General features: G+C 36.7%; 1 protein-coding gene and 1 long non-coding RNA gene across 4 annotated transcripts in view; both read left to right on the top strand.

The window, feature by feature from the left end:
• The first annotated feature begins 4582 nt into the window (after positions 1–4582).
• On the top strand, positions 4583–6688 carry LOC148156350 (uncharacterized). Its single transcript, XR_015764548.1, has 3 exons — positions 4583–4964; positions 5285–5459; positions 5983–6688. It is a non-coding gene; the product is annotated as an uncharacterized LOC148156350 (long non-coding RNA).
• An 8164-nt stretch (positions 6689–14852) lies between these two features.
• Positions 14853–18178, top strand: part of thrb (thyroid hormone receptor beta) — a 111709-nt gene continuing 108383 nt past the window's right edge. Inside the window, exon 1 of one of the 3 annotated variants that reach the window (XM_088010061.1) lies at positions 14853–15248. The gene's annotated coding sequence lies outside the window, so the exon portion shown is untranslated. The remainder of the gene's footprint in view (positions 15249–18178) is intronic. The other 2 variants (XM_088010060.1, XM_088010062.1) reach the window with 2 other exon arrangements.

An 18178-nucleotide genomic window follows, 5' to 3' on the forward strand; every position in this document is an offset into this window, starting at 1 on the left:
TGATAATTGCCTATTATTATTTGCTGATATGTATTAATGAACAAACTGAGCTTCAACATAACTACTGATGCCATTAAATTGTAGCCATGGTAACACAACAATCAAACTATGACGATGATTCTTTGCACTTTTACTTCCTAATTAAATCTACTAAAATACTACTAAATGTATAATTTAATATTTAATCTCTGCTAAAACAATGAAATCAAATTTAATAACATTGACATTATCAATAAACAAATGCTAAAATTTTAGATCTATGAACTGTGTTAAAAGTCAAGCGTTTATAGGGGCCCTGGAGATCTGGGGGCCACGAACAGCTGCTGGGTTTGAGAAAAACCCTCAGATAAAGTGCAGTAATGTGAAAACTTCTGACCTGTTTGGTGTTTTCTCTAGTTCTGGGTCTGTCTCCCCCTCAGACATGAGAAGTCAGCTGATAATATTTTTAGCAGCTTCAACAAGGTCAGCATTGTCTTCATTTTCTAACTTCAAAATGTTTTTGCTGTTATGGCAGTTCAATATTACTTACACAGCATTCAGTAACAATTGGAATGTCTTGTATAGACTATGAACAGCAGATGCACAGTTCCACCAGGTGTTTGTTAAATGCTGCAGGCTAGTCTGAAGGAGCTGAGTTAGGGAGGGTGATTTGTGAGCCAGAAGCTCGGTTGTTGGGGAACTGCAACTCCAAGGAAGAGTCGCGTCTCAAAGGCGGTGCTAGATCCACCCAGGTGTTTTGAACGGTTGAACGGTTGCCTGAAAGCAACATTACAAGTATGTTTTAGACGAGGGAACAACATTAGAATATGATAAAAAGCTCAAAATTATTGATTTTACATAAAACTCTCCCTAGTAAGAAATTAATATGTAAGAAATTCTGTCTGGAACTATAACTTAAGCTTCTGTGTTTTCAAACTTTTATTTTTTGGAGGGCTTTTTAAATGAGGAGTAACTTAGCTAAGGATATTAGTGGACATTTTCATCTGTAACCACCACACATATTTGACTTCTAAATGTATTGTTCTGTTCTCCTTTTGTTGTTTTTTTTTTTTTATAACATTCTGCTTTCCATTTTTATGACTCAGCATTTGCTTAAGCTCAGTGATATCACAGCAGCCAAAGTACTCAGCATTGGTCCCAAACCCTCCTCAGGTCACTTAGTCCCTGTTCACCAACATGCTAATCTGCCAGCGAGCTCTCTGTGTGCGTGTGTAGGTGTGTGTTCATGTGTCTGTGTGTGTTCGTGTATCTGTGTGTGTTCACTGGTTTCTTGTTGTTGATTGTAACATTACTTGACAGTTGCCAGAACTAAATGCCCCAGTAGCTGGAGGGAGTGGGCACTCAGCTGCACACAGATACTTTATTTATAGGTGGAAGAGATCAGAGAAAGACGGGTTCACCGGGTCAGCTGCCAGAGCATCACTGTTTATTTTCACCATGGCTGGACGGCACTTCAGACAGACCATAAGAACGGGAAGAATGCCTTCTGAAGCCGGCGTCTGGTGGACACAGAACACATTAATCTAATTCTTGATCTTTTGAAAGGAACAATTACTCTAGCCTTAGAAAGATGTGATTATACTTTGAAATATAAAATTTAGCATGTAAAACCTTCATGCTGCTTCACTTTAGAGGCAGAAACTGAGCCAAAGGCTTATCAGGCTCTTTGTAGATCTTTGTTTGCAAATGATGAATGTTGGAGATAAAATTAGAGGTCTTTATGTTCTAGTGACCCAAGACGAAAAAAAATATGAAGAGAATTATCTCTCAAAATTCTCAAAGATGAAACCACACTACCTGGTATCCTGGTTTCCTCTCCCACTAACGTCTCCCACAATGTCTGGTGGGCAAGATGGAGTTGATGAAAGCAGAAGCAAGACCTTTAAGGTTGGAGGTTTGTCCTAAACAGATGGAAAGAGACAACAGGACAGAAAGGAGATAACAAAAACCTGGGATGGATCAGAAGAACACTGGACTGAGGCAGCATGGGAGACAGGCTGAAAGCAAACACATCTGATGACTAACAAATGCTAAGCACCACTCAGCATGTGGTCACATAATAGCACATGTCTTACATCTGTTTCAGAGGGTGTGGCCTATGATATGAGTTATTTATATTACATGATAAATAATGCATTAAAACACCTGGTCAGACAAAGATGTAAATCAGTCTTAATTGTTGGAACATAAAGTTTACCACTACAAAACAAAATGCTACAGTCAGATATTTTCTTTGTTTTCTCCTCTTTAATTTTTTATTTATTCTGGTCAGATTCAACTCTATTAACTTTGTTCATCTGAGGGACTCCTATGTAGAGAACTTCACATGTTTCCAGATAATTCTGCAACAAATACAAGAAAAAACATACAAAGAAGCAGATCATGGATCAGAATGTTCATCTATTAACTATGCATATAACTAAGACCTGTAGAAGAAACACATCATCCAACATGATTTCCCAGATGATGGGTCACTCCACCCATCGATCCAACATGGCTGCAGAACTGCTTTCAGTTGAGTGTGCAGAAATCAGTGAAATAAAAAATAATAAATTCAGAAGATGATCATGATGCAGTCACCACTGGTTTCAGCCTGTGGACCCATGTTACCATCTATCATCTCTCACAGATTATCAGTTATATCATCAGGAAGTTATGGAGAACATCCAAATTACAAATAATGTGCTAAACATCAAAGTTAAAATAAGATTTTCGGATGAATCAACATCATGAGATAATGTATTTATAAGTGATGTTAAAACTTGACTTCTCCGCACCACAGAAAGAGAAATGATTTACGTGCCAGTTTCTTTTTTTTTCTTTCTTTTGATTGATTGAGTTCTGTGAAGCTCCTGATGTCTTCTCTGTTGACATGTTTCCCTCTTACAGCCTTTTTGTATTTGTTCCAAATTTTAGACATCAGTGACTGGAAACAACCAGCATATTTTACCAAAGTGGTTTTGATTTACTGACATGAAGGAGATTTGGAATCCCTTCCATTATTCCAGCCAAAAGCCCTCTTGTTGGGTGGTTCGGTTCCTCTCAGTTATTCTAGACATCATTCTGGTTTTAGGAAGTTCACCTAGTGGCAGAAATGTCTCATGTCATTAAATATGTCAATAGTATATTAGGCATCAACAAAACCAGTGTATACATACATATTCAAAAGGTTTCCCAAAATCTGTGACAAATCTATAATAAAATAACAAATTGGGTGAATCACACAGGGGTGGGCAACTCCAGGCCTCGAGGGCCGGTCTCCTGCAACTTTTAGATGTATCTCTACTTCAACACACCTGAATCAAATAATGAGGTCGTTAGCAGGACTCTGGAGAACCTGACTGCACTGAGGAGGTGATTCAGCTACTGGATTCAAGTGTGTTGGACGAGGGAGACATTTAAGAGTTGCAGGACACCGGCCCTAGAGGACCAGGATTATCCACCCCTGATAAAACAAGGGAACCAAAGGCTATGTTCATACACATATTTAAAATCATAGTTCTAATGATTTTAAATATCTGACCTTTGGTTTTTGACATCCAAACTGCTATGTGCTAAAACTTCTGATTGTTGTTTTGTATAGATCAAAAGGCCCTTACTCTACTTTTAGATCAGTTCTTAGATTTCATATCTGATGTGGTATTAGGTAGTGATAAGGTCATTACAGTGGGATACTCTTATTTATTCTGAAAGTCATTGCCAAAATGTAGTTTTTAATGTTTTCTTAGAATAAAATTTTCAACTTTGTTAAAAAGATCCACAGACCTACTCTCATCTTCAAAGCCTGTAGTTTGTGCTGACATGCGGCAACTGTGTGAACAAATGGCAGTATTTGTATGACTTTAATCTTACAGAGTATGCCAAGTTTAAAAGAATATTTCACTGAAGCAGATCATTACAGGAAAATGTTGTAATGACTTTTAAAGAATCTGTTCTATATTTACAGCACATCAGTTTAATATCTACCCTTTCACAGTTTGGTGAACTTGTTCATAGTGAGAGATCATTGCTGATCTTTGTTGTAAGGTGGGAAGTGATTTTAAATTGGACAAATAAATAAGAGAGGTGACAAGTTTTTATCATTTAGGCCAATTGGCAACAGAGAAATTTCTTCCTTCTAGAGGATTTTGAAACAATGATCCATGCTTTTATTTCATCTCATCTAGATTACTGTAAATCACTTTGGACAGTCACTGCTGTTGCACCTGCAGCTTGTTCATGATTTAACAAGAACTCAAAGGAGAAATGACATAACCTCCATACTGGCCTTATGATAACACTTTATTTGAAGGGGGTTGAATAAGACTGTCATGACACTGTCATAAACATGACATAACACCTGTCATGAACATCAATAAGTCTTCATGAATATTTATGACTGTTGTCATAAAGCGTCATTCAGTAAATAATGACACTTTTAATACAAAGTTGACATTATTCAAAATGTCTTCATTATGACAACTTGTCATTAACCAAGAAATCATGATCTGACATAAATTTGTTATAAAAGTATTACCGATTAAACTTTAAAAATTAGCTTTATGTAGTAATATTATAAATCTCTGCCTGCCGTGTTGTTTAGTCTTAATTTTCTTAATTTAATCGATCCTAAAGTTTTACAGCAAGATGTCTACAAAGCACTTATGAACTTAGCATTTGAAACATTATTTAAGGCTGTTTTAACCCTTGTGCGTGCGAGGACTGAGGCAAACGTAGAGAACTGTGGCAAATGATAAAAGTTTTACGTGTGTGGGGTCGGTTGGTATGGACCCCATTTCTAAACACAAGGGCTAAGTAGTGCAATACACCATCTCCACCAGTGAGAGGCAGCAGTGCACGAACAGGCGTGCAGTGTGTTGGTGAAGAAGAAATCTTCCATATTGTGGCGCAAACCTAACACAAGTTATAACGGCCAGACCTCCTGTTTAAAAAGAAGCCGAAGTTTGATACCTAATACATATGAGGTATGTGTCTTATTAACTTTACGTTTTCTTTGAGAAAATAACATTGACTATGTTCTCTTTCTCTGTAATGTTAGCTATAAGTAATTCAAGCCAATTCTACCTTGCTGTAAGTTAATGTTAGCTAAAGTTATTAAACACAATTACTGTAACGTTAGCCCTTAATATTAAATATATTTTAAAGACAGGCAAATTGTTTTTTCCCCCTCCATTTTTAATCTAGCAAATTAAAAGCTAATATATTAGTCAAAGTTATCCTTCATGTGCATTATTTAGCGACTTGGCTGATGTGACACAGTGTTTGTGTTCTTTGCTTTGGCAAGTTTAGCCACATGAAGACCCAGGCTAGCCTAAGGACACATGGTGGGGAGGACAAAGTTGGCTAATGAAGACATGCTACGAGTGTGGAGGATGATAATAAGGACCAGCCACCAGAGAAAGAAGTTCCTATTTGACCAAAGAGAAAGAAACAGATGAAATATTCCCCAAGAAAATTAGGTAAGTCGTTTTTGTGTTAATATTTTCACCATGTGAAGTGGGGTGGGACAGCCAGGTAAGTGGGGAATGGGGAGCAGGAATCAACATTCACCAGCTGAGTTAAGTTACGTTTTAGACAACTAAAACTGATGTTAAATTTATTTATTTATTAATAAGCTTCTTGCAAACAACCCTAAGTCAGAGTATCTGGTTAGAAATCATTTAGAATGCTCATTAAGTAAAAAGATGCATTCATGTGCCTAAAACTATATGTTAAATGATGCATTTGGATAACAGTGGCAGTCTGTCTGAACTTCTGCCAGACAAATATTTGATCAGAATAATTTTGTTCAGCTCCAGTTATTATTCCACTTGTATTAAGAAATAATTGTATTACACTTTATAACCACCAGTCATGTTAACTAGGCATTTGTCTGCCAGTCTACCATTCTGACAATGTGCAGCAAGGGACATTTTTGAAATGGTATTTAAATAAATGCTGGAATATGATGACATTGTTTTTTGTTTTTGTTCTTTTTTTAAGTGACCACAATGAATTGAGTCATCACCGACTATGAGAATGTCCAGAAGAGATTCACCAAGTTTGAATTCATGAAAAGGCTTTCACCATGATTAACTATTGCAAGAACAGCTGTAATTTCTGAGCATTTCTGGGCACCTTCAAAGAGCTGCTTCCAGGAAATGAAGACAAGAAGAAGATCTCCTGTTTTCAGAGCATTACAGGAAGGATATAACGAAGGAGATGGCTGACACAATCAAAGCAAAAAATGTTACTGTTGAAAGAACCTATTTTTTAAGTTAAAGAATAAGTAATTCTGTTTTAGTTTTTCAATCAGCATTTCAGAGTAACAATATACTGACCAGACGTTAAACCCTCTGTTATCTTAGAACAAGTTATCTTGTTTTATTCCAATGTACAAAGGGTTTGTTCTACAGCTATGATGGTAGTTATAAGTAGTCCAGTGTGTTTCACTTCATTTGAGGTAAGACTTAATATCAATAACTCTGTTAGCATTGCATTTGACACTAATACTAAATTACATCTTTATAATTGTTGCTACTAGTTTCAATTTACTTGAGGTAAAAGTTAATATTAATGACACTGTAATAACACTTAATGACATTCATAACTGGTGCTACTTGTTCCACTTTAGTTGATGTAAAAGAAATTGTTAATGAGTCTGTTATTAAATCATTTGATAGTGTAATAAAGCTTAGTGAAATCTTTATTGCTTGTCCTACTTGTTTTGCTTTATTTCAGGGAGTGGAAATATTAATCATTGTTTTGTTAAAGCTTTTGCTAGTGTAATAATTAAATCATTATGACAAATTTATGTCAGATCATGATTTCTTGGTTAATGACAAGTTGTCATAATGAAGACATTTTGAATAATGTCAACTTTGTATTAAAAGTGTCATTATTTACCGAATGACGCTTTATGACAACAGTCATAACTACTCATGAAGACTTATTGATGTTCAATAAGTCTGTCATAAACATGACATGTTATGTCATGTTTATGACAGTGTCATAACAGTCTTATTCACCCCCCTTCAAATAAAGTGTTACCGGCCTTACTTCACCAGCTGCCTGCCTTTTAGGGTGTATTTGAAATATCTTATGCTTATTTTCAAATCTTTTTCACAGTCTTGCTTCACCTTTTTCACCTCCATGCACCTTGTCAGTCCTATCTATTGCTGCTAAGCCGTGGAATAACTTAATAACTTGCCTTTGCATGTCAGAGAGTCTCCTTCACAGTCCACTTTCATGGTTTGTCTTAAAACTGATCTTTTTACCTTGGCTTTTGATGCAGCAATACTTAACTTTGCTGCGTCAGATTTGAACTCTGAGGAGTTTTCTTCTTGTGAGTGGCATAAGGTCCATTTTCTCAGTAAATACTATGTTGTGGTTGAGACTGACTACTCTTTATGGGGGCCCAAAGACTGGACCTCATAAGAAGAATGGCAGTTTTGGGGTTACAAATAAGTCTGCTTTCACCTAAAGTATTGTATTTTTTCATCTCATGAAAGGGTGGCATCTGTCATGATAGCTGCAGCCTCATACACCTGTCTACCCATGACTTATGTGTCTGTGTTTCTTCAGATGGGCTGTGCAGGAATGCAATGTAATTTCCCTTTGGGATTAATAAAGTATGATTGATTAACTGACTATAGACTAGGTTTAGGACTAAGGTGTGAATGAAGTTGGGCTAGGTTTAGGGTAATGGTCAGAGTTAGGCTGTAGGAATAGATAAAAATGAATACTGTGTCTACCTTACATTGACACGGTGGTGCTCTATGCTACAAATAGAGCACCACTATCACAATTTACTAACAAAGTGAGGTCATCTGTGTAAAGTGAGCATCTTTTCTCAGGCCTCAATTTTTATTGCAGTTCTACTGTCTTCTATTAGTTAGATTTACAGGCATAATGTGAATTAAGTTTTGGATGGGGTTAGGGTTAGGACTGGAGTAGTAATGGTTAGGATTGGGCATAAATGCAGTGAATAAAATGAATGTAAGCCAATGCAAAGTACTCACAGCTACAGAGAGCTAGCAGCTGATCCCTCATGCCTCCTCCGAACCCAAAACACTGAAAAAAATCCAAATTAAAATAAAAAATAATACAGATATGCTTAATAAGATGTCTGTATGTACACATCATGTTTCTCGTACACTGTTTAATATGGTTGGCTGGAAGACAGACACAAAACATGCCAGGAGAAATCTTCTCTGCTGCACTGGTAGATCTTTAACCAGCTGTCAGGAACAGGGCAAGGACAGGACAGGCTGTTCTCCTGGAGCGAGCTCACCTGTAGAACCAGAGCAAAATGATGCACACCTCTCTGTTGGTGTCAACCTGATTTTACAACTAAAGGACCTGTCTGTACTTGATTTCAATTAAATCCTAGTATCACCCTTCTGTTTTATGCAATCATAAAGTCCATGGAATATTATGAAATTATATCACAGTTGGCAAGCTTTTTCTCATATTTAGGAAACTGCAGTGAACATACAGTTTTAAGAAAATGTATATTAAAAAAATGTTTTGGCATAAAAAAAATGTTCCAAAATACAAACTCACCAGTTCTAGTTAGCTAAATGGCTTCAAGCATAGAAACAAATGTTATGGACTTATATAATGATCAAAAGTGTTTTGTGATGTATGTAATGCAAAACTGATTGCAAATGTTAAAGATATATATATTCAAGGCTCACATAATAAAACAAATAAATGTGTATTTGCATGTTGTAATTTCACCAAAATCTTTCAATCTGTAGTATGAAACTTATGAATACCACAATACCAAGTATATCCAAATCTCAAAAAGAATGCAACAAGAACGTTAGATTTTTTTTTTTCAACAATAAAAAATCTGGCTTAACACTAAGGTCCAGGACAGCACATGCTAGAGATGGAAAACATAAATATTTAGAATGAGTTGGAATAAAACATAAGCATCGACATTTTACCAGAGGTTGAAAAAATGCAAAGAATTTAGATGTTTTCAGGAACAAAAACCTTACTGGTCCTTCATATTAATAAGCAACATGATACATTAACTTATATAAAGCTTTTTCTTCTTCACTGACTTGAAGTAGTAAAGTACAATCAATGACGTGTCACAACTGGGAGTGCAAATCAGTGCTTTGTGCCGTTTCACTTATATCTGTTTGATACACCCTCAATTTGATAAAATCATTTTTCTTATATGTCAGTCAAAATGAACTATACTTATGAATGCTGAATAGTCATTCCCTCTAAAACTAATGATTCTCATTTCATTATTTGACTTTTATCACAATTTCTTTTTAACTACTTGTCAAACTCTATCTAGCAGATTTTGTTAATTTCTTTACCATTCTTTTCTGTAAAAATCTTCTACATTCAGTCATTTCTCTCAGATGGACCTCGGCTTTCACTGAAGAAATTGTTTGCAGCTGTGCACAGCTTTACCCAACGGATGTTTCTTATGGTTGTTGTAAAAAAAATGTTTGAACTTTGCTTTTGCAAAATTCTGTGAACAAATTAGAACTGCAAAGACCATCAGCAGTAAAATAATGAAACATTATATTCAATGTCTGCTACTGCCAATTTCAAATAGCTGTGCTAATACTTTATAATACTGTCTTGGAAATGTTCAGACCTGACTTTTCTGCATTGTAAAACAAGTACAGACTGAACAATCATAATGAAAACATGACGAAGCTATTTGACTCTGCTGCTCAGAAATGGTGTCGGAACTTTGATGACACTGGCACTTTCAGTGTCATTGTTGAGATAAGAAATATCGATTTTGAGCAAGTGACCCACTTTTCCAGGTTTGAAGTTTGCACCAACCATTTTGAGAACTGCACTAGTTGTGTGCAAATGTTAACAGTGATGTGAGAAATGCAGCAAAGCAGCTAAGAGAAACTGTAAAACCAAAACTCCTCAAACTTCTTCAACTTCTCCAAGGTGCATATTATTTTCAAATTAACAGACTTAAACAATGTTGTTCAAGTTATTTATTTGTGAAGCAGCACTCATATAACAGGGTGAACATGGGAGCATTTCTCATGACTTTGTTGCTTTTGTAGTTTTTTTTCATTCATTCATTCAAAGCAGTAAATTGTTGATCTATTAATAACAGATCAATAATGTAAAATGAAGGTTTTTTTGTCACAGAGTGCAAATGATATGCAACCATCATCCTGCTGTCTTTTCTTTTTTACATTTTCTGCCCTCAACTCTTGATGCCTTTTCAAGGCCATGTTCACATCCAGGTGTCTGCCAATAATCGAACAGACCACTGGGAGTCGGGAGGTTGGGAGGCACCAAGGGGGAACTGCAGAAGATGAGCAGATTTTTGTTACTTTTTTATTGGTTATGTCTTTCAACATGCTTCGCATATTTTGTATTTTAAATATGTCCCTATTTATTATAATTTATGTAATTTTGATTTTTCACACGATTTATTGTGCCTGATATTTTAATGCAAAATATCACATTATTTGCAAATATATACAACTCTGGAAAAAAATTAAGAGACCACTTAAAAGTATCAGTTTCTCTGATTTTACTTTTCGTTAGCCTAATAGCATAATTACCTTAGTTCTATTTTTTAGAATGGAACTTTAGCAATTATGTCTTTAGGCTAATGGTTTTCATAGGTATATGTTTGAGTAAAATGATTTTTTTTTTATTTATTTATTTATTTTTTTTATTTTATGAACTACTGACATGTCTCCAAAATTCCAAGCAAAAATGTACTATTTATTTGAAGAAAATGAGAAATGGTCAAAATAACGAAAAAGATGCAGCCCATTCAGATCTCAAACAATGCAAAGAAAACCAGTTCATATTCATTAAGGAACATCCATCTATCCATCTTCTTCCATTTACCCGGGGTCGGGTCACAGGGTTTGCAGCCTAAGAAGGGAGGCCCAGGCTTCCCTCTCCCCAGCCACTTGTTCCAGCTCCTCTGGGGGAATCCCAAGGCGTTCCCAGGCCAGCTGAGAAACTTCGTCCCTCCAGCGTGTCCTGGGTCTTCCCCAGGGCCTCCTCCCAGTGGGACGTTCCAGGAAAACCTAACCAGAGAGACGTCCAGGAGGCATCCTAACCAGAAACAACAATATTGATGGTTTAGCTTAGGAAGAGTTCAGAAATCTATATTTGGTGGAATAACCAGGAGGTTTTCAATGGGCTTCAGTGGAGTGGGCTCTTCATATCCTTTGTCCCACTGAGGGGTATTTCTATTCTTTTCTATTTTATCTTTAATAAAATATATTCTTGTTTCTGGAGGTAATTTCCCTTGTTTTGAACGTTAGACCTTTTTTACTTCCAGTCAAATCGTTTCTATTGGCTGCCTCCATATTCTAAAGGTGACTTTTTAACAGAATTTGTCACTTTCTTTCAATCATTACAACTAACTATGAAAAAGTTTTGCTATTAGGAAGTTTTAAAATCCAAATTGATGATCAGTTTAACAGACTTGTGTCACAGTTTCTTGATCTCATTTAAAGGTGACTTACATAAAAAAAATATGTTTTTTTCACGTTTGTTAGAACTGTCATGTTGTGACATAATGTTATGTCAGTCAATCTCGTGTATATGCTGTTAAATGTGCAAATGGCGGCGAAACAAATGAAAACTTAAGTTACAGGAAAACCAGTTAGCCGTCATCATTGGGGGTTATGCAGACTAGCTTGAGTATTCACAACAGGCTAGCGGCAGCATTGTCAGTGCGAGGGAAGATGAGCAGGAGGGTGATGGACAGCACTAAGACCCTCCTCCTGACTCTGATTGGTTGTTTGTAGTTAGCATAGGGAGCACTGGGAGAATGCAGAGGAGCTCAATTTTTTTTCACAGGTTGTTTTCACAGACAGTGACACTTTCAACAAATATATAAAAAATATTTGGTAACACTTTATTTGAAGGGGGTTGAATAAGACTGACATGACACTTTCATAAACATGACATAACACCTGTCATGAACATGAATAAGCCTTCATGAATATTTATGACTGTTGTCATGAAGTGTAATTCGGTAAATTATGACACTTTTAATACAAAGTTGACATTATTCAAAATGTCTTTGTTATGACAACTTGACATTAACCAAGAAATCATTACTGTTTAAACTTTACCTTTAATAACATAACGTTACCTAATTTTTAAAGTGCAATCAGTAATACTTTTATAACAAATTTATATCAGTAATGATTTCTTGGTTAATGTCAAGTTGTCATAAAGACATTTTGAATAATGTCAACTTTGTATTAAAAGTGTCATAATTTACCGAGTCATGTTCATGACAGGTGTTATGTCATGTTTATGACAGTGTCATGTCAGTCTTATTCAACCCCCTTCAAATAAAGTGTTACCAAATATGTTTATAAAAGTTACACACTGGCCATGAGGAAATAGAAAGTGTCTAATCTGAGTTCTGATTATATTCCACAAAAATTTACTAGAGTAATAAAAACAAGAAAGTTCTATGTATTTTTCACAAGTCCTTGCCTTCACTCCTTACAATCCAAAGCTGCTACTTAAGGCTATCAATTTTCTAATTCTTTGTTTCCCTCTTCTGAATGAAATCTCGTGTTAAAAGATGTAAATCATTTTGCTCAGTTGTTTGAGTAAAATCTCCAAAATAGAGTTCAGATTGGACCCACTGTTTAGAGACAAAACAGACCTTTGATTCACTTCATCCTCTCACAAAATGATTTGATGATATAACTAAGAGCATGAAGTCATCTCCCAGTTTATTAGATGTCTTACCAACAAATCCTTTGTAAAGATCCCTTTACATTTTTATATTCTGATACTATGTTGATTTTTAGTCTTTTAAACTACTGTTGTTCTGCCATTATTATAGAAACCAAACTTTGATGTGAATGATTTTATTTACTATAGACCTATTTCCAAATGACCTTGTATGGCCAAAATGTGGGAAAAAATTATCTATATTTAATTAAATCATATGTATTTATCTATAACCCTATCTGGTCTTTCTGCAGTAAACAGACTATATTAATCTTTTTAATATCTGTCTGGATGTATGATAAATTTTCATTGTTAAATGGTGATAAACAGGAAGTGTTAGTTTATAATCTCAAAGTACACAGAGACTCTAATATTCAGATTCTTCATTCTTCAGGCTCTTACTGCAGCCATGGGGTATGAACCTTGGAGTAGTTTTAGATTCTGATTTGAGCTTCTCCAAATACTTAAATATCAACATAATTGCTTTTTATTAGGAATAGTTTCAATATAAGATCGATTACCTCTGATGCTCATACCCTGTATCATTCTTTTATCTCATGTCATTTTGATTTCTACAAATTCTCTATTTACTGGTCTGCCTCAAAAGCTCTCAGTTGTTTCTAATTAGGACAGAACACAGCAGCTAGAGTCCTCACTAGAACCCATACATAGTTCCTACAAATCTGAACCGGAAGTGATTCATGCCAGTTTAGGGGGCAAGCGCAGCATAAAGCATAGACGATTGATGGTTTCAAAACCAACAAAAAGAAATGTCAGCCAAGATGGCTGTCAGTTCCATCTTTAACTGATGTCATATGAATACAAAGTACTTCAATCCTCGCCTTTTTACACTGGTTAGCTGTAATGTTCAGAGCTGATTTCAAGATTTTAAAGTTAGTTTTTAAATCAATTAATGAGTTTGCTCCATCTTATATTTCTGAGCTGCTCACTCCTTTCAACGCCCTCCTCATCACTAACCTCTTAAGTCATCTGACCCCTCTAGAAACTCTCTGTGCTGAGAGAGGTAATCATCCAAGAGTTATCGAGTTTTTATGGTCAGATCGTCTCTTCTATGGAACGCCCTGCCACTTACGATTAGACTAGCCTCTTCAATGTCCTGCTTTACATCTATCTTAAAAACTATAGGTTGGCTTTTAACTGTTGATTCTCTGCATGTTTATTTCGTGTGTTTTGATTTTACAATGTAATGTAAAAGGACTTTGCAATTCTGTTTTGAAAGGTGCAATACAAATAAGATGTATTATCATTATTATTATTACACACAGGCACAGACCCCATTTGATAGAGTCTGGTGCCTGTCCAAGAAGAGTTCTCCAGGTCGAAAAGAATATTACATTTCTCTAAAATAAATTGAAAGTCACTGCAATTCCATCGCTATTGGAGCTGCGTGTTAAGATTTGGGACGTGGGGTTTTGACAGAAGCAGAACCACTTTGAGCAACTTGCAACCTTTCTAGGAAGGTTTTGCTTAGACATGTGTGAACTACCACATAATCTAACATCTACAGTCTTCTTTCTCTCTGTTGTAAGGGCTGCAGCAAATCAGTTCCAAGGAGAATGGTACTCATAATCAGCTTGGTCTGGATTGTACTACATCTAGAATGGTTGAAATGTGGAGGAGGAAGTTAGAACTGGGCAGGATCTACAAATCTGACCAGTGCTGACTGTGGCAGATCTGGTTAAAGCCAAGCCTGTGGAGAAGGGACTACAAAATGATTTGTCTTTCAATGTATCTGAATTAAGATTATTACTACTAAATTCCTCCACACAGTAATGGGAAAGACTTATTACCAGTTATAAACAATAACAACCAGTTATTAGGATTAGGGGATAATTACTATTTCATATATTGTTACATCCAAGTTTGGATCTCTTTTTTCTTCGACAATGAAATAATCTGAACACTTTTTTTAAAAAAAATTGTGTTCTATTGGAGCCTTTAAACAATCCTCCAATTGTTTGAAATCTGTAAACAAGTCAGAACCATAAAGAGTATAAGTCCAACAATACTGAGACATAATTTTTATTTCATAAGACCCTAACCCGGATGTAACCAAATAGTCTTACTGCTACCAACCGTTATAGAGAAAAAAAAAACAAAACAAAAAAAAAACTTTGGAGTTTGTAATTAGGGCGAGGCTTTGTTCCTGCCCTTGAACCGGCTCTCTGATTCCCCGCAGCGCCAACTTCTTGTGCTACAGCATTCAGTCTTATTGCCGTCTCGTGTTTTTCTTCCTCTTTTTGTAATTTCTTCATGACTTGTTTTCGGCTCCATGTTCAAGTTCTCAGCCGTCACGGACCGTGGTAGTCGCGCACACGTTCCGCAGCGCGCAGGCACACGCGCGCGGGTGTAGCCCCTCGCCTGATTTGCACTGGCACGGGTCATTTCAGGTTAGAGCCTGGCGCTGTGTCCCGTTCAGCTTGGCCCACGGAGAGCAACACTGGATCCAGCTGAGGAGGAATGCACGGGCAGTAGGACACCGACTCGTTTCTGGATACAAGCTTCGTGGTGCATATGCGGTACGTTTCGCTTTTTAAGGGGGAGTGGGGCTTTTTATGACTATTTAGCCAATGACAGTTTCTTTTGAAAGGGACATTTTAAATATATATACCAGCCACATGGACTGAATGTTTTTTCTAGGCTAAATGCTTTCAGTAAGGTTAAACATCTTTATGTCCCGTGGAATTACATTCAAAATGTCTGAAATTTAACCCTATCTTGCTTGTACTAAAAAGTGCATATCTATATACGTATGTTTATTTTCTTATGAGCAGTCATTAATCATCTGTGACAGTTTGGGTTAGAAATTATTTTTAAATTGCACGGATTATCGGAGGATTATTTCAATATTAATGTATGTTAACGCTGCTAAGACGGCAAGTTGTTATCCCTGTGTTATACCTAGAGTAAAGAGAGATTTTGTAAAAAATAGTATGTTTTTGCAAGCTTTGGCTTGTTTTGAAGACGCCGAATGATATAGCTGTTCGTAAAACTCCTTTATTTTAACCAAAGTTGTTTGTAAAACTCGCTACATGTCTACTAAAGAAAGAGAGTTAAAAATATATGGATTTAACACGGAGTTCCATAGGGTAACGAACCGGATTAGCTTTTTTTCTTTATATTTGATAGAGTTGGGGTTTTGGGCCCGTAAACGTTCACTTCGTAAACCCGCTAGTTCATACTAACACTTCCAGCATGTCCTCACTCACTTATATTCGTGTTGCAGTTAGATATTATGTGTATTTCCGCGTTCAGCAGCAGCTTTCGCTTTTTGGCACTTGAACTTCACTGGAGCCCTCCATTAACATCTGGTGTGCAGGAATAAGCAAACCCCGCTCCCAGCACATTAGTGACCTTAAAGGTTGACCATGACGCTGCAGTCACTGTGTCACTAGCTTTGCACCAAATCACTGAGGTGTTTGAACCCGGAGAACAATCTGCCTCTCAGGCGTGACGTTTGTTTAACACCACTTTATGTCGAGTCGTTTATTACTTGTGTGATGGGTGACATGTGGCCACGTGAGCACGAAGTGATGCATTCAGGTCGGATATAATTTTTTTAATTGTTTTTTACTAGGAAAGGCAAACAGGCAAATTATCAAATAGTCAACATAATTAAATAGGGTAGTTTTGGTGGTCACATTTTTTATTTCATTTCATTAGTAGCACTTCCTTCAAGAACCATTTCTTTATTAGAGGGATAGTTGGAACTTTTGGAAGGCAAATGGTATGAAGTTATCAATAATAATTCCCTTGTCTGTATTGGAAAGGTGTAATGTGGGCGTTGTAGAAAAGCAGTTGGAGGCTAACAGGTAGCCAGACAGACCTGAGTTTGGCAATCTAAAATTGTTCAAACTAAAAATACTCATATCGTTGACATACAATGTTATACTATAAACATATTCACTGTCTACACTTTCATAGGTTATGTTAGTGGGGGAGAGTGGAGAAGTTGTAGAGGGTGGCTGTTTGTGTCACTCTGCTTGATTGGTTGATCAAGAGCCTGCAGGAATAATATCCAAACAGCCAGAAGATCTGGTCTTCTATTCTGTTGGAGAATTGACAGTCTGTTGCTAAGTCTAGAAGTCTGCTGCACTTTTGGTGGACTTAGTGCCCCCAACTGTTGAGGTAAATGTGAACAATCTTTACTAACATAGAGAAAACAGAAACAAATTTAACAAAGGGTATGTTTATCGTCTGCTAATAACTTTGTATCCTATGGATATAATAAGGCTGAACGATATGGCTGAAAATAAATTATTTCATATCAGTGGTTATCGATGATTATAGATTATTTTCTTGCTTTAAATATCCAAATATTGCCAAACTAGTAACGTGACCTTTTCTGTTTTATTCACAATTTTCTCTTAAGCTGATAACTCATTTTCTCCTTTCACTCCACCCTGTTCTTTTTTATTTTTAAGTAGTTATAGAGCATGGTGGCAAAACTTGAAACTGCTCCCTCATGATGAGCTAGTTAGGCGCATAGCCCCGTTTCTTCTCCACCAGGGCAGCCTGGTGTCAGTGCTACACAGAGAGAGTGGCAGTCACGCTGCGCATCCTTGAGTCTGGCTGCCTTCACTCTCAACATTATCAGCTTAGCGTTGCATACTGAACAGTTCGATGTGATTGCAGTTTCTTGCACAGCATTTTCCTATGCAAGTCAGTACGTCACTGAGTATATGTATGTGGTTCTGAAAATATACCTTTGCGGGATGTGTACAACAGACGTCTGCACTGAGTCTGCTTCAAGTACACGCAGACCACCAAGGAGTGAAGTGTACGTTCGAGGCAACATGAAACTGCTGCTGCGCATGTTGCTCATCACGTGGTGGCTAGCTAACCATTGACTGAGTCAGTCAGACGATCTCACAAACCTTTCTTAGGCTTCGCTCGCACTGCAGGCTCAATTCCGATTTTTTTTTGTGAAATCTGATTTTTTTTTTTTTTTGCATGGTCGTTCTCATAAAACATCCATGCCTGTTATCTCCTGTGTGAACTGCAAATAAGCTTAAAGTTTCTTCATGTGCAGTAGAGGACGGAGCTGCTAAGTGTTTGCGGATGCAAACATGTTTTCCTATTTTAAAATTGTTGTCCAACTGGAGCCAGTACATTGACAACTTAAACCCCACCATGGTTGCTGTTTTTCTTCCTGCCTCCGCGCATCAGGACGCAGAATAGTGACGTTTGTTGAGTATTAGTGACATACAGGCTAGATGAATGCGACCTGGCCATACAGACACAGGTCACATTTGAAAAAATCAGATAGTGATCGGACTTATTAACACATATCCAACTGATAGTGGAGTCGCATTTGTAAAAATCTAATCTGTGTTGTTCAGACAGTCATGAAAAGATCAGATACAGACAAAAGGGGGGCGGGGGGGGGGGAAATCAGATTTGGGTCACTTCAGGCTGCAGTGTGAATGTAACCCCATCCTTCATCTGG

The sequence above is a fragment of the Poecilia mexicana genome, unplaced genomic scaffold (assembly GCF_051168715.1).
Source record: "Poecilia mexicana isolate PSO_F unplaced genomic scaffold, ASM5116871v1 scaffold_11, whole genome shotgun sequence".
Lineage (NCBI taxonomy): Eukaryota > Metazoa > Chordata > Actinopteri > Cyprinodontiformes > Poeciliidae > Poecilia > Poecilia mexicana.